Below are 23,914 nucleotides of genomic sequence, written 5' to 3' on the forward strand. Positions count from 1 at the left end.
ATAATTGATAATTATAATGCTCCAAACATTTTCGGAATAACCTGCGATAGTAACATATTACAAACAAAGTATGTTACAATTATAAAACTTTTTTTTACGAATTTTTTAGACAAATAAGAACTTTTTTGAGATTGAAATGAATTTAATGTCATCCCTATCGGAAGTTGCCTTTGCATTGCAACGTCTTAAAGCATATGAAAAATATGATATATGAGCGCAATGTAATTATTCGGTAGTATTATGATGAGGTAAAGTACCGGTTAAGGTAGATTACCCCATAAAAGGTAGATGGCCACAACTACCAAATTTATATTTTGTGACTCCTAACGAAACACAATCCAGCAACCTAGTCTACATCAAGTCCCTCTTCATCTCTGTGTACTTCCTTCCGCCCAACATCCCTATCCTGTTCCTTCCCTTTCCTCGTTTGCCTAACATTCTCTCCCACTGATATATATATATATATATATATATATATATATATATATATATATATATATATATATATATATATATATATCAGTGGGCGGGATGTTGGGCGGGATGAAGGGAGGAAGGAATATATATATAGGATATATATATATATATATATACATATATATCGCACATATATCGTATAATATATATATATACACACACATATGCATACCTTATTTCTTCCTTAATCCCTTTACACTTGAAATAATTCAATTCAAGCTTTGCCCCTCCTTCAAAGAACCATACAACCATTTCCACTTCTTTAAAAATACAACGGGCAACATAGCGATTATACTACCATTACATCATTTCCAGAAGAATATTGCACTTGACTCTGTGACCGTAAACGCTTGAATGAGTGATTTATTACTCCAGCAAACGTTACTGCAAAAAATTCATCTCAGCACGCCAATAAGCGGCAAGAGCTTCATGTTCCACGCGAGGACTGAACGAGTTTTTCCCATCGTTTGCTAATATAAGTTAGTGCATCCGATCGATGTATATGAAGAGTTTATGTATTTAGTCCGTCCGTTTAAGATTTAACGTCCGACTTTTCCACTCCTATTAAGTAAAAAACTGGAAACAATTATTCCCTTATCTGATTATTTGATTGCATTTCATCACAAATAAATAAAGGGTCGAATCTGCACCTCCCCCCATGCTCAGGAAGCTGCGCGAATCATAGACGCTGTTTCTAAATCTGCATCCCACCATAGCTAGCAGCTACCTGTTTTTCCCGGTATTTTCAAAGTGTGCATATCTAAGCCTATGGTGGAGTGTGAAGCGGGTGTTCGTTATTGTTAGCAATTTCCCACTGCAGAACACGTTTGTTTTTTCGCCGTGGTCATTCTTTATCTTTAAACTGTTCCCCTCCACCCTCCCTTCCATCTCTCACTTCGCCTACCATAGCGGTCCAATCAACCAACACTAACACGTATTTCCCTTCCAGGCGTGTCCAACACTATTTCTTCTTTTTGGTCATAAAACCTGTCTACTTGTCCCACTCAGCGACTTCTACTTGGCATGTGCGCTGGAATAATCACTAGTTGGTTCAGCTCTGTAGAAAAAATTCTATCCTTATTCAGCACTCAGTCTTGACTCCCCTTCAAATCGCTGCAAATTACTTGGTTCGTACAACTATCCATCTTGTAGGGTTAGTTCTGGAGGTTTCTAATGGGGACAGTGCCTCAAAGTTTCCCACGTGGAGATCTTTGATGTAGGGGACTCTGAGGAACTCCAATCGATGCATACATCACATGGTAAATTCTGACATAAGAGACACCTCAACAGCTGGTAGACGACTGAAATTAAATATGAGATTAAATATACATAGTTCCAATATGCTGAAACTTTTATCATAATCACCACTCTTGCCTCAATCTCACCTTTTGCAAACCTATCTCTTCTGTGCCCAATTTCTATCTGGAAATTTCCCAACCTTCCTAACTACCCTAAACATCGAGTTAAAAATCAAAGTTTCTTGAATTTGATGGTTTGGGGCACTAAGTTGTGAAAACTCATGATCAGTGAATAAATAAACTTGTTATTTTTTCACACAAAAACTTCATAATACTACCGGCTTCTGTGTCTTCCTCCCTCCCCCCTGTTAATAATACACTAACCAGACTAATTTTCACACAAATATTGAAATGCATGGCGTTCGCGTGTCGATCAGCACGGAGTCTAAAATAGTCAATCTCGCACCAACTGAACACGCAAATAATGGATTCCCGGGAGAGACAACCAGGGGCCGCTCACAGGAAAGAATTCGATAGACACTCGGGGGACAAGGGAAGCGAATAACTGATACTTGTGTACAGGTGTGATGATTCGGATTGTGCATGCCTGCCTGGTGAGCTGACACCCCCCACCACACACCCTTGAGGCGGTTTGTAGGATATTATGCAGATGTATATGAATATGGCTTCTTTCCGAGACAGGGAAATTTCCACCATTCGTCCAAGCAGCTTTGGATAAACCAATCAATTCGATTAAATTCCTGGTGAAAACAATCCAGTGACACTTTCTTTGTCGAATTTATTCGGCAAATTTTATGTCGGGGTTATTGAAAAGCTTATTCAAACAAAGTTCATATATTATTTAATAAACCAATCACCATGAAATATCGGCAGAGTGCTCCCGTGAGTTTTGACACTAATTGAATTGCGCAATATCAATGACGATCACGGGAGAACTATCTCTTTATTCTCCAAGTTGCCATTGACAACACGCAAAATAGTTTTTTGGGGTCCACCTTGTCTCATTGATAATTTAGGTTCAGGGATTACAAATTGGATCGGAAGTATATAAAATATGATATCAGGTTTCCTCGATTGCTTCAATGTCTTGCATGAAGAGAAAAACAACGAGAACATTGAATTATATTTCGACATAATCATTAGCGTCATTATCTCGGAAAGAAAACTTCGAAATGATTGTGGAATGTTTGTGTTATAATATTAACTGTTCACTGACAAAAGATTTTATGCTGAAAAATATGATATCTAGCCATTGGTTTTTCGTTTCACTGACGGAGATCTCTTCTCCAACTTGAAAATGCCATCCCAATTCACTCTACCTGCGCAGAGAGCGGCGCAAAGTGTGTGACAATTGATGAACTTAATACTCATATCGCCAAAGCACGAGCATGTTGGGAAGGTCACAGGTACTTCATATGATTTGCATTCGATTAACTAACGACGAAAGAACATCTCTCTGACATGGCAACAAAAAAATCAGATCAATTATAAACTTTTATGTATTCTGAGGTCAAAATAACAAGGCTAACTGGTTCTTACGTTGGATACAACACCTCGAAGAATTTCAACCGTCAGTACTGCATATTACATCCAACACCCAAGGATTTTCCCCATCTATCGTTTCTGACATCATAGAATCCAATCTAAAAGACGGACCTATCACATGGCGTTGACGACGTAATTGAGTTTATTGCGTTCGACTTCGGGAAAGTCACGTCCACGCATTTCCGATATGATCTCGATAATTTTGTTCCAAGTATTGAGAAAGGACGTGGAGTGTTGCTCAAGAGCTAAAATCCGAATTCCTGTCGCTAAATGGTAGTTTTAAAAAATGAGCTAAAATGGAACTATTTCCCATTAAGTATTAGCTATTATTATTACTATTATTATTAACTATTCTCCATAACATGGAGAAATTTTTCATTCGGCAGACTAAGAGAGAATGTCTAAATATCTTACACGAATAGCTGTTGCTGGGCCATACATGAGACATTTATTTCGTATGACATGTACGCGATAATAAAAGTAACTCTGCATAAACCTTTGCACTTCATTAAAAAATTTGCGAACCTTTTAAAAAATAATTAAATTGACAGAAAAAATATGCGATGACATACGCGATGATTAATAATAATATTCTATTACTATCCGTTTGGCCATAAAAGTAATATGGAATACAATTATATCAATTATTGCAATAAATGAGAGTGGCGATACAACATCATAACCTTCAAATTTGTGTGGAGTGTGGACAGGGGTTGCGGGTGTTCAAAGAACCCATCAATGGAAAAGATAGTCTCTAGAACAAACAGTTTTTCCTATTTTTATGGAGACTGGGGTAATTTGTTAAAATACTACTTATGAGAAATATTACAGGACCGTAATTGATTGCAATATCAATTATGGTCCAGTAATATGGTGGGCGAAGAGAGGGATTTGTTGAGAGAGATCCTATGGAGGCAGGAAAAGTGGATGAAGGGGGTAGTGACCGGCAGTGGGATGTTGAAGACTGTAATAGAGGGAGAATGCTAGGCAACGAGGAAAGGGAAGGAACAGGATAGGGATGTTGGACGGGATGAAGGGAGGAAGAAAGTACACAGAGATGGAAGAGTAATCTCTTGGGTCAGAAATTTCATGGAAGGTCGAACACAAAGGGTAAAATTAGGAGAAGTGTATTCTGAAAAAGCAAGGGTAACATCGGGAGTCCCACAAGGAAGCGTACTTGGCCCGCTATTGTTTTTAATATATATAAATGATCTCCCAATAAATATTAATTCTCAGTTAAGACTTTTTGCAGACGACTGTATTATCTACAGGAAAGTCGAAAATGACAGAGACCGTGACAAACTTCAAAGGGACATTAATAAAATGGCTGATTGGGTGACAAAAAATGGGATGGATATTAATGTTAACAAATGCAAATCCATCACTTTTAGCAATAAGGTAAATGGAAACCATAGGGAATATAAATTCTCAGAAAATGTCATTCCTAGAAGTGATACTGTCAAATACTTAGGTGTATATTTAACTAAGGACTTAGGGTGGGGGCTAAATGTGGAGTACATCTATAAGAAAGCTTTCAAAACTCTTCATTGGGTAATGAGAAACCTAAAAGGGAGCGTTAGAGCAACCAAGGAGAAGGCTTATCAGACCCTAGTAAGACCAATTTTAGAGTACGCTTCTCTTGTATGGGACCCTCATGAAGAAGGTCATATTAAAAAACTGGAAAAGGTGCAAAGAAAGGCTGCCCGATATGTACTGGGGAAGCATAGGAGGATGGAGAGTGTGTCTGACATGCTAGAAACGCTGGGCTGGGAACCTCTAGAATCTAGAAGAAAAGTAAGCAGACTTTGTGGAATGTTCCGAATTTTGAAGGGGGAGAAAGCTTGGGCAGATCTTAGGAAAGAGGCGGGGAACCCAAATTTTATAGGCAGAAATGATCACAAATTTAAGATAAAATGCCGGGCACAGAGGACAAATAAAAAAAAATTTTCATTTCTAAATAGAACAATTGTTGAGTGGAACACCTTACCTGCAAAAATATTCGAGCCCTTTCCTAACAGAGTGTATACTTTTAAGAATAGATGTAAGGTATATATGTAAAAATTTGATTTATGTGTGGTGTATGGTATTATATGTTATAGCTTAATTTTTTTTTATGTATCTTTTTTTTTCTTGCTGGTTAATGGTTGTAAATGGGATGGGGATTCACTTGGTTTGTTAAAGAGATCTGTGTTTGTCTGGTTTTATGTATTATATTTTGCAATTGTTTGGGACTTGTGTGCCACCTGACAGTGTCTATTAGCACATGTGTATTTATAATAATAATAATGAAGAGGGGTCTGATGTAGAGTAGGATACTGGATTTTGTGTTTTGTTAGGAGTCACAAAATGTTTTATTTATTAGCTGTGTCCATCCAAAAACCTACCTTAACCGGTAGAGTACCTTATAATAATAAGTAATATGATTACAATTAAAATTACTGCTCATAATTTTCAGCATTTCTTCTCGAGTTTCCCGTTTACAAATATTATTATTAGACATCCATGTATTTCATAGTCTGCAAAATTACAACAACACACCTCGCCGTGGAATAATTCGGTATTGAACTGAGTTAACCTGCGGCTGTATAAATATTATATTTTAATGCATGTACGTATAATGGAATACACATGACTGGATAATGAATCCGTCATAAAAAAGGATGAAACTATCAAATTTCCGTAATTAATATAATTTGCCAGCAAACGCAAATAAGGATAAGAAAAAATGAAACAAGGGCTAGATGGTGACATACTGCGATGAAACCATGGTCGTTACATTAATTAAATTGCTTAAAGAATGCTTTTTTATTCATGTATTATAAGTATCCGCCAAATTTCCCCGTCGTCGTCTCGGAAGTAACCCCGAGACATTATGACATATGGAAAATGGATAAAATAAACAGAAAAAGTGCATTCTCAAACAATTTATTTTTAGACGTACGACTAAAACCATGAACGATATAAAAATGGCCATTTTTTTACAATTCTGATTCAAAACATGCAGCAATTTCAAAGTGGAAAAATCATTCGCCTTGACCGGGATCCAGATCAAGGCAAATGTTTTTTTTCACAATTTAAAATTGCTGCATTTTAATGTACATTAGAGGATGACTCCGCTAAAAACTATTGCCCCGGCGAATCCCGCAGTTTCTCTTATACGTAACCTTTAAAAAATCACTTCACCTGTTGCATTAACCTACACCAAACCAGAGCATGCAGTTTTATTTTAGCTCGTTAAACCGGTTCCCAACATATTGCATCACAATCATATGACAAGAAAATTTCTTTGATCGTTGGGAGCGACCCCCAAAGTCCCTGAAGAGAGTGTCAACATCACGGAGACAGTACTTTGCAGTGTGATCAACGAGTGCTTCTCCCCCTCGGCCACTATTTTCCCTCCCTTCAACTCGCAAGCCAGAAATCATTCCGGGTCGAAAAGAGGATGCATTGTACTTGCAGCGTTGGCAATGGGGGGGGGGGGGATAGCTCCCCCACAATCTTTAACCAAGTAGGACTTCATGGATATAAAGCTGTAGCTGCACCTGTAGCTGAGAACCGCTGACCATCAACATTGCTTTAAGGGAGAGAGACAGGTAGAAGTTTGGAGAGAAGTGAAGTGTGGAGAATTACTACGATGTTTCTTTTTCTTCCCCATTTAAAGAAGACCACGAAAGCTTTAGGTCAGGAAATTAAGGAATCGGAAAAATTCTCTACACATTCATATCAATAAAATTCGAGAGTCTAAGTGTGGAAGAGATAGATTAAAGATTTCATTTCCACCTCGAATGATAAGGGATCAGAATAAAATAACGCTTGTCCGACCGCGCGAGGAGAGAAAGGTGTTTTGGATCATGGGCAGTGTGGTGTGTAATCACCCCCTGCCATAATCCCTAATGGTGGTTCGCAAGGTACTAAATAAATAAAAAATAATAATAAATAATAAATTATACGACATTTTCTTCTCAACCGACAATTTCTAATGTTCCCGTCTCCAGTCGTTCAGTCCACCGTATTCTCCCATACTCCTTTCCAGAGTCATCAACATCTTCCCTTCCTCTCATTTGCTATCTGATCCCTCCCCATCTACATGTACGGTGATACCATGTACTAATATGCAACTTAAGAAAAGATAAAAACTTTCATGGCGAACTAGTGCCTTCGCCGAGAGATTTGACGTACAGCATACATCGACTACAAAATAACTAACTAATACTATTCTAAATATTTAGGCTTATATATTTATAAACTTTGATCTTTTAAAATTTTAAGATGCCATCTAGTAGATAAATGGACTATCGACCATGCTTTTGTATGCACCAAAACATTTAAAAGGGTGGTGAACTTGGAACAGGTTGAATGAAAGATTATTATCAGTAGAAATAAGAGCTGAACTCATCAATCTCGTGGTAGTTCAGGAGTACATGCCGACAAGTAGCTAGAGGGATGAAGGCGTACATAAGATATACTATCAGTTAGACGAAATTACTGCAAATGTGACCGAAAGAAAACACGCGATAGTAATGGGGGTTTGGATTGCGTTGGTAGACGAAGGGATAGATGGAGTGAGGAAGGAGAGTATCGTCTAGGACTGTGGTCGGCAAACTCATTAGTCTACTGAGCCAAATATCAACAGTACAAAGGTAGAAATTTCTTTTGGAAGTCAAATTTTTTCGGCAAGACCTATTGGTAGTTACATCGTTATTACTTAATTAGGGCACTCCTAAGCTGACCTTGGCGAAAATCTGACTGAAGTAGGTTCGCCTAGGTCGACACATTCCAACTCTCCCATCCACACTCGTCTTGTATGCTTTTTTCGTATATCTCCTTGCGTCTATCCTCTGTATGCTCATATCATCTCAACAAACCTTTCTCAATCTTCAATACATCTTCTTTCAATCCATAATGCTCCCTAAAATTAACCAAATGAACATTACTTTAAGTGTTAAGTCTTAGTTAAACTATAGTTACGTTGGATAAAACTTGATATCATGATAAAAGAAAACACTTCGCTTTTCCACATAGAATTTTTTTCATAACGACCTAGGTTTCGTTACAGGGTAACATTTTCAGGTGGAGATGCTACGCTGTTACGAAACCTAGGATGTAATAAAAAAAATTCTATGTGGAAAAGCGAAGTGCCTTCTTTCATCATGGAAGACTTCCACTATGCTACGCCAGAAACTATGTCACTTGATATCATACCTGTACTTAATAACGATATTATTCACTAATAAAAGTAAATTGTAAGGTATCCATAAAATTAAATCATGACAATGAATGACAAACACTAGAGTGAAAAATGATCTGGCATCTCCTTGGAAAGTTTGGTTAAGTCAATTTCTTATGTTGTTGCTATTATTTTGGGACGATTCCAGATTCTCATCAAAAAGACTACTTATCAATTATTCTTGATATGATTCATGTTTTAAAATGATTGTTCTAATGAACACGTAGACCCGTATAAGGAATGAATAGCAAACTGTAGTTTTTCCATCTGGGTATTTGAGTCAGGAATATTATTCCAGGTATTAAAAATCAACATGTCTTCCTTCTACAGGTTTTTCAAAGCATATCGCTTTGTGCTGTCAACTAAGATCACAGTTGCTTTTCTCCAATATTTCTATATTAGAACAAAGACGCTTAAATTTTGAGCTCCACAATTCTTGGTTTTTTTTTAATCCAGCATTTGCATTTCAAAGTTGTGAATGTCAATATTAAAGGGAGAATTTCAGCTTCCTGGAAATGTTTTCACAATAAGTCGCTTCAGAGTACTCACCTAGAGATGAAGACGTGTAAACACCAACTACACCTGCGCGTGGTATTTTGTGGAAGAGCCACTCTCAAGGAGTCAAAGAGGTCAAAACCGTGCCACATGTGGCACCTTGACCACGGTTTCCCGATCGCTGATTTCGGGGAAAGAAAATTCTTTGGAGAGAAAACTATAGTTTTGTAAGAGATATAGGTTAATGATGACAAATACCTCATTTAAACACCACAATAAATATACGATCTAATTGATTCTTCGATTCAATCCTATGGGAAAAATAACCAGCTCTAAGCTCTTTCTCGCAAACCTCATCGTACGGTTATGATTTCCACAGAAAATTCATATGTGGTTCGACTTGTACGAAAAATTTGCATGTGTGACATGCCAATTAGACACATTCATACCTAATGTAAAATATATTCATGGATTAGGATGTAAGTAAAAGATTGTAGTATTAATTTTCTTATATTCCCATCTATCCCTGAGAACGTTTCACGTTAGCCCGGCTCCTAACAGCATATTGGATTTGGAACTTGGAACATTCTCCAAACTCTTAAAGGAGAAACTCCAAGCAACTACGGGAGATGCCGCCACAGTAACGTTTAACGGAGTCATCCGCTAAATTTGCATTACAATTGAACAATTTTAGTGTGCAAGAAACATTCGCCTGGACCGGGATTAAAACCCGGATCCCTCGATGCGATTTAGCCAGTCAAGCTATTGAGGCGTCCTCTTACACTCCGAGATTTTGGGTGAGTAGGTCAGTAAGGACCTCAATTCCAAACTACAACGAGATTTCAAGAGTATTGAAGTTGAGAGAGAGAGAGAGATGAATTGCCGATGAGATGGTTATGATATTTTACAGCAGAGGGAAAAATTACAGTGCCAGGTCACACTCAACAAGTACGAACAATTTGAAGCGATACGATACAATTCCTAATTCCGCCGAGTCGATCCTACGATTCTGATTTGGAGGGTGATCTAAATAAACATTCGACCGTTTCGGTCACCGGGAATCCACATAAGGACTCCTTCCCTGCGATCGCATTAAACTCTTTCGAAGGCGCATTTCTCCCCGTTCACCGACGGCGACGTGGGATCAATCGGAATTATCCAATGCGTGCGCACTTCTGCCATCTTTGCCCCTCGCAGGCGACACCAAGGCCGGCGTGCGCAAGACTCTCCGTTGCGTCACGCCCTCTGGCAGCGGCCGGCAGACGAAAGGATCTCGAGGAGTCGTCGGTCACGAATGCCGGACTACTTAAAGGTGGCTCTGGCAGCTCCCCAGTCGAATGTAACCACAGACATCTGCCCTGAAATATTCACCAAAGTATTCCTAAACATAGTTTTATCCATTGAAAGTTTTAAGTTACTGACACCTTCACGGGAGTTTTCAAATAATTTGTCCTTAAATAAGTATTTTCAACATGGCCTATTATTAAGGCACGCTGCTATAGTTGAGGAGTATTCTACCAGTCGGGGTAGGTTTTTGATAAATCCACTAAATAAGCACCGATATATTTCTTAGCACTGCCCAACACTGAAGGCTATACTACAATATACTCGTATCATTCTTTCCTCCAAATAGAATTTCCAGCCTTCCTTCATTTCGTCCAATATTCGTCTTTTTCTTTCTCCTACCTCCAACCAATTTGATCAATATTCTGTCGCAATTTCAAAATTCCATTGCCTCTCAATACCCACCCAATATCCACTTTTTCTACCGTCTTTTAAATTTCTCCCAAATGTTTCCCCTAATATACCTAGAAATCCTGTTTATTTATATTTCTCACTCTTTCGACGCTAAGCAAAAATCTTTATTTAAACATTCAGGAATATCCCAGTACTTTTAAAAAACAATATTTGATTATGTATTGCAATGAATTTGTTTATGTGAAAAAACACTAATTCGCACGTTACCTCAGATGCATTTTTAAAGTCCAAATACGTTATGGTTTCCAATTTCCCATCCAATATTTGAGTCAGATCATTTATCATAGGATGTTAAAGACATACAACAGACCACGACTTACTATGGTGCGTCAGATCACGTGCGTAAAATCAGGGAGATGGATTGAAGAATGGATAGATTTGAAATGTCGTTTTTGCCTCGTACTATTGGATATCAAAATAGATACGACCGCAGGCGTAAAGGAGATAATTAATATCGGTAGTGAATATACTTAATCGATATCCTGCATGAATTTAAAACATTGTTTCCGTAAGATTTGAAAGTGTCCTGTTACTGAATATTCTTACAAGTAAGTATCTTCTTTCGTGTAATTAACATCGTTCCAGTGCATGATGGAACTTAAATTTATGTGGAGGTATTATTACGGTGCATGCACCCGTTCGAGCACCCCCCGCCACACGCCTTTGCGGCGGCTTGCAGAGTATTTTGTAGATCTTGGGAATGGGAAACGGTGCCTTGACTCAAATACGTCAGGCAATTGTTGATGCATTTCTCAGTTGAAAGAGGAGCGACCTGTTAAGTATCTTAATAGCCAAAGTATAATATTCTTACACAGTGAATCACTTATAAAATGATTAATAAAGTATAATTTTGTATTGGTGTTATACCTTTAATGAACATTGCTTTCTTCCGAAATGCTCAGAGCGGCGAGTAAAAAGTCGAACACGCGCTCTCTCTTCAATGTTTTAATCAATTTTCATTAGTTAAACCCGAGTGAAAAATGTGCTCACTTACACCGAGTCTAAAATAGTCAATCTCGCACCACCTCAACACATAAAGAATGGATTCCCGGGAGGGACGACCTGGGGCCGCTCACAGGAAAGAATTCGAATGACACTCGGGGGACATCTACAAGGTTCCCCAGTTTTAGGTCAAAACTCACAAATTCACGCCAATCTACACACGCAAATTCGTATATATTCATGCAAAAACCTTTATAACTTACACACATGCAAATACATATATTATCAACTAACATAAATATGCACCTACGAATATACCTTATGTCTATGCAACGCTCAATTTTGTCCTTTCTTGTATTCCTTTTAAATGAAATATCTTCAATTATTCTATGTTGACCTTGGTTTCTTACGATTATGATTCCTGATTTCCCCATGAAAGAATGAGTATTTATATCTATCTGTACTGAAATCTGTCTCCCCTATCATATCTTTATGGTCTGATCTACCAAAGCAGTATGGGGCCATAATAATTCCTTTAGTATTATAGTTAAATTCGTTTGTTCTGAACCTTTCTAAAAGTCGAAGTTCCACTTTTTCTCTTCGTATTTTAAGCGGCTCCCAGCCTAAGTCCCCTAAGAGACCTGTCACACTTGTATTCTTATTATAACAATTTTTAACGAATCTGGCGGATTTTCTCTGGACTATATCTGATTATTTTTGCCAAATTTTCTCCCAAGGATTCCAAATACTTACAGCATATTCCAAATGAGGTCTAACTAAAGTAAAATAACACCTCTCTTTAACTTTCTCATTACATTTCCCCACCACTCGTTTAATGAAGCCGAGTTTCTTTAAAACGGATCCGCATATTGTCCTGATATGTGCTCCCCATGAAAGACGTGGTGTTAAAACTACCCCCAAATATTTAACTTGATCGGCCGTAATTAGCACTGAACCCTCTATTTCATAATTTATGTCCTGTTCACCAGTTCCTTTGTCCCGGAATTCATAACTGCCCATTTGCCTATATTTAGCACTAATCCCCATTCCTTGCGCCATGGGACAAGGGCAGCGAATAACTCAGCGTACTGGATTGATCACGCACAGAGTAGAGAAGCCAGATTAGTAAAACGTTGTTATGATATACCCATAACGCGTGTCCAAAATATTAGAGCAGCTAGGCTGAGAATATCCCACGGAGCGAACGTTTAAGTACAGATTAAATCTCTTGCAGAAATTGGAAGGACGTGTCTACAGGGTTCGTCCGGAAAATAAGTGTACTGAGCTCAGGAAAAAAAAATTTATTACACTTTTACATATCTTAAGCTAATATTCCTCAAAATAGGACCCTTGTGAGTCGATACACTTGTTCCAGCGGCGTTCCCATTCCTGGAACGCTCCCGCGAAGGCATCATCGGGAACCTCTCGAAGACTCGTCGTCGACCTCTTCTCTGCCCTCCACGAACATCTTGTGCCACCGAAAGATCATGTTTCTGGACATGGCTGACTCCCCGTAAGCCTGGTTAATCATACCGACAGTTTCGGTAGACGATTTCCCAAGCTTTACCGCAAATTTGATGGAATAACGCTGCTCCAAAAACTTCGGCATCGCGTTCCGTGACGTGGGTCGAGCGTGGAGGTTCGCGTTAACAGAGCTCCTCACTACACCACAGCTCAGAGCCGACTGCCTTTTTCAGCGTCGCTTGCCAACATACCCCCCTCCAATCGCAGCCCGTCAGAGAGGTGCTGGGCGTGCCTGAAGCGGCGGGAAAAAATCAGTAGTCAGTACATTTATTTTCCGGACGAACCCTGTAAAGCAGTGATGGTGAAAATGTATTATTAAACCCATCGCATTACAGTAGGCGAGATCATGTTAATAAAATTAGAGAGATTAAAAGTACAAGTAGAACATTTAGAAGTCATTTTTTCCACGAACGATAAGGAATCAGAATAATGTTGTCCTTCCGCGCTGGGAAGGAAAAAGTATTTAGGGCCAAAGGTTGTCTAGTATGTAATCACCCTCTGCCACAAACCCTACCGGTGGCTTGCAGGGTACTGTAAAATAATTACAGTGAGAAAAGGCTGCGTCACGTTTTGGCCAGATGATGGTTTTTTGCCTCGAGAGAATTCAAGCGAGCCGAAAGTGAAGTGAACTGCCGGAATGTTGAAAGGAGGAGAATGAAGGAATGCTTATTCTTGAGCAACGATTGCTACAAATGCCGTGGGTTCTTCCTGGCTTAAAAGCTTTTCCTCGGGGAAAACGCAAGTGCCCACCGTGTGTAGAGCACTACCAGTAACGACTATAGCTTGAAAGCATAGCTCAGGTTTAATAGGGTGAGATAACCAAAAACATGTTAACTCACCACTATTAATGTGGAAGTGCTGATTGGCTAATCAACGAAGCATATGCTATAGGTAGATAAACTAAGGCGAAATTAAAGGTAAGGAAATATGTTGCGAATCCGCACCATTCTCGTAACGCCCACATAAGAAAAAACTGCGTTGCCACAAATATCACGTCGAGCGTTCACTAGCAGTAGTTATATCATTGAATGCGACCAAATACTGAGGTTATTTGCGCCGTTATAGATAGGTAGTTCATTTGTTTGAGGTAGGATTTTCAGGCAAATTCAGGAAGGGCGGAGAGAAAACCGACGTCGACATTAGCATACTCTTAAAGAAAGGCGCCAAGGGGTCCACAGTGTTACGTCCCATCCGATGGACGGCGTATTCCACTTAGTGCTCGTTGGAATCTATGAATCGTGAAACCACTGAAAAACCACCCCGAGGATCGAACCCAAGTCCTATGGGCGGGAAACCAGTACGCTAGCCACCGCGCTAACCCTATCATTTCAAGCCTACAAAGAATTTAGTTTCGGCATCACAAGAGTCGGGTTATTCTCCCTTATCAAACCTAATGTCATGTATTATGCTGAAGTGGCATTCGCAGATTAAATTAGCAGCAATTATTATGCATGCAGCAGCAACGAGGCAAAAATTAGTTATTGTCACACTTAATCGCCACTTGAGGCGATTACTCGCCAAATTAGGGTCACCAAAGCAAAAATAAATCGTTGACGGACTGATGAAATTAATGTTTACGCATTACGATGCTCATCGAATTTAGATAAGCACAGTTCACGAATAATTTATATCCATTACATCATATATGACGCTGCATCATTTAAAATTAAATCTAATAAGACATAACAACATGAATATAAGAGCTGCCTTCGTGACTAGAAAGAAAATGAAATGCGATAAGCATTCCAAGGGCAATTTAGTCTAAGAATAAAACTTCATCCCAAGCAATAAGCGTTGATCGTATTTTAAAAGCACTAAGTAGTTATGGTTGTGATCTTTTTTATGATTCTTGCCCCGCAATTCAAAATCATTTAATGATCTCATTGTCTTTCTCCTAACCTTCAGGGATAAATAAGCTTCTTGAACATTATTAAGCCGCTGGTTTTGAAGCATCCAGAGTCTGACCGTGTTATTTGTAGATACGTCCGGTGATCACCTATTTTCCTTCCCTATTGGAACTCTTTTAATGATAGGCCATTTACAATAGCTAAAATAATCTTAAAACCGCAAAAACGTATAAATACAGTACATTTATGAATTTTTCTTGCTTTGTTTCATTATTATTAATAGAGGTGGCAAATTCTTAAGAAATTGCGGAAACCCACAGTCATCGCTGATGCGCGTATTTCACGGAGTGATTCTCAATTGAGGGACATGGATTCGATTTTCGGGCAAGGGCATTGGCGCTTCTACACAGAGAAATTCTATTATTTTTTTTTTTAATGCTAGGTGATTGCATTACGCACTATTGAAAAAATAATAGAAAACTTGTATGCCTCGACTTGAAAAATTACTTAATTTTCAATCCAGAAAATTAGGGCAAAAATTTAGCGGTGTAACACACCAAATATATAATTCTTGTAAACATTTAAGATATTAAACTTGTAATTTTGCAAATCACTATTTTTCTGACTTTAATTCATTTTCATGCATATTTATTTCCTAAATGCTAAATTTTAATTTTAGTCCCTTACTTAGAGGCTTAATGGGAACTAGTAGGGACTAAAATTCTAATGTGTGGTAAAGAATTTATCACTGGATCGCCTCAGTTGAATAATTATCTACAACAATAAAATGTTGACTTGATCATCAAATAGATTCAGGAAAAATATAAAGGCTGTGCACGCGAAATTATTTAAGTAAGATAACTACATTTAATATTAAAATACTGGTACCCCGTATTCCTTTAATCAAAAGGAAAACATTTTTTTTTACGGACGAGATAACGAGTACAGCCTTAAATAAAGTTTTTTTGCGATCGTAAAAATTTAACAACGTTACCCGCGAAAAAAAAATTGATACGAACAAATGAGTACCAAATTCAAAAACTCTTTCATTTTCCGGCTTTCTTATATTCTTCTCGGAAATGTAGGAATATAACTAAAATAAATGCACAATTTTACTGACAACACCCAGAGAGAACTATTGTAATAATAAGAGGAAAAGCTAAAAAAAAGGCTCTTATTAATGCTTACTGAAATATAGTATACCACCCAAATAAAACATGTATTGAAACTGATACAATATTTCAACATATCCATGGTCTGTCGCATCCATGACTAAAAATACTCTGTACAGAGGAAATCATTATAAATATTAGTTAATGTTTTATGATAGGTTCCATAAAATATACAATACGATTCTCTTAAAAATGTAAATCTGAACCAATATGTTTTTTATTTAACATGGCGTGCGACTGACCGTTCACGCCAGGTTACCATTTACAACATTGTGACAGTCGACGTAAAATGTGAATGAATCACGCAAGCCATATTTACAATATATTGCCGATTCATTGAGCAAATAATCTTCGTGCTGCGGTTTAAAAGCCATAGGGTGGAACGCACCGAGAACCGACTAACCGCGGGAGAAACTCAAATAGAATGCGCTGAAAATGGAACGATTGACGCGAACACTAAGACCAAGAGCAGCAGCGTCTTAAAAAAAAACACGCTTTCACTTTCGCTTCCCTTTCCTCCATTTTGACAAAAGGAATCGTAGATCTCACATCGGAACGAGAACTATGACTCACTTCTGCGAGTAATGTAAAATGAGTGACGGGTCAACGTAACAATGCAATTCGAATCATCACTTTCCGTTTTGACGTCTCGTTTACTCCAGAATTATTGAATGGCCTGGAAATACTGAAAACGCTATAATTACTTTCCGCCATCGTAGCAAATGGAAAAAACAACCTCGTGGAGTAAAGCGTAAAGTATGTTAGTCGTTTACCTCTAAATGGGGATATTTTCCAAAAGGATTAGCGTACCAGTTTAACAAGACACCTCACTTCTATTTAGAGTAATGCAGTGATTTCAACCGCGACAGTCACTTACTTACTCCACATCAATGGCGATCATCCAAAAATGACTGATTTTTTTTTAAAACCCTCCTACCTTCCTATCAGACATCGTCAATGAGTGATTTCATTGCCTAAAATGAGTAAACCATGTCTGCCACCACTTACGCTGGGAAAAATTGCAACACGATCACTGCTGTCACGTAACAGTCAAGGTTCAAAGAGTTCGTTGAGCTGAGCTGAGCGCATGCATCCATCGATTACTTCATCTACTACGTGACCCGATTGCGCGCCTCAAGGTCAGCACAAAATGTTGCGAATAGTGTAAGAAAAATGAGAAATTTTCATCATAGAGATCTTTTACATATTATCCAAATTATTTGATTAAAAATGAAAAAGTAACCAAACATTTTTTTCTCAGCGGATATTTGCAAGGAAGGAAAAAATTTTGACAATGAAAATGCGGTAGTTCTATCGGATAAAATATGATTTTTGACAAAACTTGTGATTTGCGCTCAAAAATTTCAACTTATAAGGATGTCAATGGTAGCATTGGTTTCAAAACGTCTCGTCCGTATGCATATTTGAAATGTAGAGAACTAATTGAAAGAAACTACCCAGGAAAACCAAGCTTTGTTACAAATCGTAATGTTGTCCGATAAATACGAGTACGTACATCTAATTTCACATTGCTAAAAATTTTCATTCAATATCCATCATTGAGATTCTACAACACAATGAATTACAGTAAATTGAGAGCAAATTGTGGATGGGCAAAGTGGATGAAGTTGGCGATAAATGTGGATGGGCTCACTATCCCCCGCAAAAAACGACACACGTCATCCAAATGGAATCATGGTCATTTTGAGCCAACCGACACCAAGCCAGAGAAAACTGTGGGATATGAGTGGAGAACCGTCTTCATAATTAAAACTGGTGACACTTTCGCGGAAGGCGAATTTCTTTTTGAACTAAGGACTATGAAAATCAAAGGAAGAAGGGCCTAGATTGTAATTGGTGATGGCATATAATGCATGAAAGAATAGTCCACAAATCAAGAAAATTATGAGCGATACCAAGAGGGATTAGAGATGGGAATACAACTCTAAACATTCTATTGTGATGAATCAAGAAAAACGCGACACTAGGCCAAAAAAGATCGTAAGTATTTTTTGCAAATACCGTTGATTTCGCCATATTATTTTGAATTAAAGTATCATTGCTTATTATAGAACATGATTTGAATGCATCTTTCCGAGTAATTTTGCAGGTACCTGCTGAATACATATTTCTCTGCATCATCAATTTGTCTTTTAATAAAAAAAAATTCAATATGAATATGACAAGATTTTTTCAGCAAATGACTTTGACTTAGTGCTCACAGCTAATTAGCCGATCGATCGTTCGAAGAAGCATAAATATTTTATCATATTAGGTGAAATCTGAGCTGCATACAGATTTTTACGGCCTTAATGCGCCTAAAAGGAGAGACAAATTCCTCGTTGATAAAATCAGTGTCCAAGATAATATAATGATAGACAATACCTTAAATTCTGAACTAAATACATTAAAGATGAAAGCAGAGATCGATAAGCTGAAGATGCCGGATTTCCTAAGTGTGTAAATTATTCGCCTTGAGCAGGATCCCAGTTAAGGCGAATGATTTTTACACATTGAAAATTTCGCATTTTAATGCATATTATCGGATGACTCCGTTAAAAGTTACTCTCGCGGCATCTACCGCAGTTCTTTCAATAAGCTAAAGATATCTGATATACAACATTATTCCTATTGAATACGGCATTTATGAATAGTAATATTAGCTATAACCTTGAAAAGAGTCTCACTCATAGGAAAAGATAAAATGATACACACTGAAAATAAATGCAAATATTAATGTACTGGAACATTATTCTTCAAGCCGTGACTACAACTCAACGTATTCAGCAAGGCAAGTAATTGTTTTACGTAAGGAAGTGCGGAGAGCTTTAAGGACAACCGGTAATTCCACGGGAAAGTCACCGACTTGTCGTCCCCAAAACAAACACATACACGCAGAGAACGCCATATTTTCCAATAGTTTGACAGAACACCCCATTCCAGAAAGAAGGACATTGGAAGTTCCCCCTTTATAATTGAATGTACATGAGATAAATTTTTGCAATTTGACTTAAAAGCGAGATTAAAATTAATGATTATTCAAGTCGTAGAAAGCCTTGGAAAAGGTAATGACTAGGCACTCACACAGTCTCGCCTCGATGATTTTCCAGCAGAATGAGTTAAACTCCCAGGCAACCTTCAGTCTTGTAAGTCCGAGAAAAGAAAATAGGAAAGTAGTTGCATTATATGAGAGCCTAGGGGTGATTCAATCCATTAGCTCTGTGCGAACAATGGGTACTTTGTAAATGCATCTCGTATACATGTATTCTTGTATGTGGGATGTATTTCAAATTTATGCAAATAAGAATATCTTGTATTAGTGCTTACGATTTTAATTTCGATTCATAATTATTTTACGGTAATTAAATGATTTCTCTTCCACTATTTATTTTTCATAAAGTTTCTATGTCAATGATATTTTCTTACTTTCCCTTAATTCCAAATGGGATGACTTGAGGTGAGTTCGGAAATCCAGGTCCTTAATTTACTAAAAGCTGGCGCCCAGCGGGAGGTACGACCTTACAGTTTGCAAAAAAAAATCACATCCGAAAACGCATTTGGCCATTGGTGGTAGTTTACTTCTTTTCCGTGAATCACGTTTATTTGATTTTTTTCTCATTCTACTCCGTGAGCATCGAAATGAATATCATACTAATAATTTATACTCAAATATACATCGATTAAAAATTCAGTAAATAAAACAAGTACACGTTTATTTTTTTAAAAATATGCAAATTGAGTATGCATGGATACTATAAACCCAAATAATTACGGGTAAAACATTTTCGATACTCATTCCTTTCACACTGACGCATTACTTAAGTGGGTGAAACTAATTGGGATTGCTAATTTGGGCCGAAAATTAACAGAACTGTAATTTTAAATATCCAGTTATAAAATGAGCACGGAGTTAACATGAGTAAAAAAATCACATCTAGTTTAGACACAAATTATATTTCAATATTTACCCATTTATTCAATTTAAAAATCAGGCATTAAAACCAAATGGCTCCACTGAGGTTCTCATAATAATTTCAACCAAAGGATAAGTACGTATCTAGTATTTTTATGAAATTAAGAGTAACAAACAGGTCACCCTTCATAATGATGATGCATAATTTATAAATCAATCTTGTGGACATTTTTTTTAAATCGTTTTTCCATTGAGTATTTGTGCACGCGGTTTCACCTGTATTAAAACTTATGATGTGATTATTTTGAGGATGTGAAAATGAAAAACGAATGAAAGTTAACACGGTAATAACAAATATCCCACGCGTCAACGAAGTCCTCGAAAAGGAGTAGTTTGTCAATTTTGTGTTCTGCTCAATTTTATGTTTTGTCTATTGTGCCCGGCCCAAAAAAGGGAATGGTAGCATTTAAAAATCTGGTAATAGTCAGAGAAAAGCCAACAAATTCATTCCATTGTTATACAACCAACGGTCCAATCTGTAAAGAAACAGCTACTACTCTCATCTACGTCAAATTAAGAGTTTCTTTGGAGCAACATATTGCCAAGAGGCGAAATTGTTTCCCAAGCAATCATCAGGTTTTTAAACGTGATAAATACTAAGGGTTCATTTTTCTACCTGACACCCATGCCTCATAAAAAACAGCTTGACAACGCTTCGTTCTGCCATTAAGGGTCCTTCCATTACAGTCTTATTCTTCTTGAAGGAAGATCTATCACCTTGCATAATTATCATTTCTATCGAGTAATATCACGAATAATTTAAACTGAATAGCCATACGCGCTTCTATTTACTTTTCCGATGAAAAATTATGACGACAATTCCTCAAAAAATAATTCCAATGGTATATCTATTCATTTAAATCATCTTAATTGGCCTTGCTGCTAGTGGTTATCCATTCTGATTGTGGTTAAAAACACAATCAGAATGGATAGTGAATTTGCCTGAAAATATTTAAACAAATATTCCAATTTCGTTAGAACCGAAGGGTAAATTAGCAATATAGAAGTAATATGCATTCATTTATGATCAAGTGGATAATATTTTAATATCTTGGCAGAAGGTTTGATGTCGATGTTAGAGGGAGTGGAGGATTAAAAGAAGCATGAATGTTGGAGGAATGTTAACGCTAGCATTCGAAGGGAACAAAATATTAATGTTTGTTCAAGAGAGCTTAATTACAGGTTATAAAAGTATTCTCCTCCACACATCATTGTAGAAGTCAACCTTCGGAACGCCAGAATAAGCTACAATTTAATGCCAACTAATTTCGGTGGCCATTAGAAATGTTTATGGCAAAAAATAGGAGCGAGATAAACGAGGAAGAGTGGGGAAGGAAAGAACGAGTGGATGACGAAACAATGTGTATTTAAACCACCGATAACACGTAGGTAAGTAGATAATGTTAGGATAAATGGTAATTAAATTGCGATGCATCCGCTAAATCACTGGTTTGTTCACGTAGAGAGAACGGAAGAGAGTCGAATCACCGTCAGAGAAACACGAGAGAAGACTGAACAGCTTGAGAGGAAGGTGATGATCGAGGAAGACACGGTTGATTGCGGTCGAAGACGCGCACAAGACAAGGCATACTATTGGAAGACTCAGGTAAAGAGACTAAACACAATTTCAAATCAGATCGTGCAAGACGAAGAAAGCAAGGCGAACACCTGTGACGTCAGGTGAAAGTTGTTGCGCTGAAAGAGATCTGTCACTTGATGTTCAAACAAACCTGGAGATTGAATTGGAAAATCGAACCAATGGTCTCACGGCTCCCTCAGTCACTTCACCTCTGAATCATGTCCATCCTTAGAGGACGTCACACGCCGTGTAGCGAGCAGTCACCATTAGTTAATAAATTATCGACAACCCTTTCACACGAGCTCACGCAAAGGAACGAACAGTCCAGATCTAACCATAAAAAATTACTAAACGGCCTTGAAGTCTAACACGTGATCGTCCGCAATGCACTAAGCTCTCTTGCAACATTTTTGCTCTTTTCTCTTATCCTAGAATTAGGCTCAAGCGATTACGAACGAGCGGCGACTTTCTTTTTTTTCCCCTCCTTACTCCTTCCCCATCCTCGTCCTCATGGCGTATAGGTTTCCATTATTACGTCGCACTTACGCGGTCAACACTCAAGATTTTATATTATATTTAGTATTTTTTTTCTCCACGTTGGTTTTCCTCGAATAGCAAGCGCCTCCGTCAATTAAGTCGCACTTCAACACTACCCAAACGAGAAAAACTAACCGTCAGAGCCACTCCAATCACTGCATATGTGTTTAAAAATGGTTTACTGGTATCAAACTCTATTAAAAAAAGCCTCCATGTGAGATGATAGATGAAACGCCTAAAAGGATTAGACGGAAATAAGAAAAATCAATGTTAATCTTTACATGAAATATAATTGACTTGCTGCTTTTGGGCGCTAAAAATTCTAATAATGTCATTAAATTTGAGATGTTACACGAGTAGTACATCCATTACTCCAGATAATACTACAGTGCAGCGAAACAAGTCGCCAATAAAAATGTAATGTCTGCAAACACAAGGTAATTTTATTCTACCTTTTTCATCCTATGTATCCAATAAATGATTGAATAAATTCGTATCCAGGCATAACACTACTGTAATCAACATTTATTCATCCCAAAATTGGTTTTCTATCCGTTTCTGCTCTTTTTCCTCACATCTAGCTGTTTTATTTCTTAATAATCTCACCTATTTCTCATTCCCTACTCGAAATATTACATTCTATTCATCTTCGGAAGCTCTTTCCATCCATCCTCCCTCTTTTGTCTCCAGGTTGATTTGTACCTCGGAAGGTGACCAAAGAGTTTATCTTCTCCTCTCTCCCGAGTGCCCAGGTAGGAAAGAAATATTTTTAGAGGGGCATTTTTTTCTTCCTAATGTCCATTCCACCTTAAACTTTCTTCCGTAACGCCGCATTTACATCGCTCAGAGTCTTTTCCCACCAGCCTTTTTGTACACTCTTCTTTTTATACATGTCTAACTTAACACTCTCCTTATTCCTATTACTACACATGAGATGAGATGACCCGTGAGAATAATCGGTCGTCGCTGAGCGGATTTTCATGCACGAATACTGCATTATAATAATTTATATCGAGAAACCTCGGTGTTTCCTCTCCATGATCTTGAAATTGCCCTCTGTCCACATGCATTGGCCTGTTTCTCTTGAAATTCACCGCATGGTCCACAACTCAAAGGCCATTCATTTGAACCAGGATTGCCCTTGGATTTTTTTACCAAGAGGCAGACAAGTTGGGACTGGAAATCTCAAGGTGAACTCATTGTCAATAGTAACAAACTCGGCAACTTCAACATGAGATGCAAATGCATGACCAGCTCTTTACAATCCTCTGAGGGGATAAATGTAACCATATTGGGAGATGTTTCGGACTAATCAAAATGTCTAATAAAAATGGAGAAAAAAAATATTAACATACATGTAGTTCCGGCATTAGCATGGTGGAAAACCACGGGTTGAAGTAGTTTCGCATCCAAATGGACGGGCTATGAGCTGAAGATAAAATATCTCACACTATATCCAAAGAGAAAAGAAAACCCTACCCTTACAGGTATACATGGAAATGTAGATTTCCTGAGCGGATTATCATGTGCGAATAGTGCACAGCCATCGTGTAATAATTTATAATTTTTTTTTACCAAT

The 23,914-nt window shown here is 37.7% G+C and overlaps 1 long non-coding RNA gene across 1 annotated transcript; it reads right to left on the reverse strand.

Annotated features, from left to right (window-relative positions):
• Positions 1–13,325: 13,325 nt before the first annotated feature.
• Positions 13,326–22,067, reverse strand: LOC139700772 (uncharacterized). The gene is made up of 3 exons (XR_011703887.1): positions 21,950–22,067; positions 19,331–19,389; positions 13,326–13,459 (listed from the first exon to the last, which is right to left on the reverse strand). It is a non-coding gene; the product is annotated as an uncharacterized lncRNA (long non-coding RNA).
• Between the last annotated feature and the right edge of the window lie 1,847 nt (positions 22,068–23,914).

The sequence above is a fragment of the Hetaerina americana genome, unplaced genomic scaffold (assembly GCF_022747635.1).
Source record: "Hetaerina americana unplaced genomic scaffold, ioHetAmer1.1.p SCAF_11, whole genome shotgun sequence".
NCBI classification, from domain to species: Eukaryota; Metazoa; Arthropoda; class Insecta; order Odonata; family Calopterygidae; genus Hetaerina; species Hetaerina americana.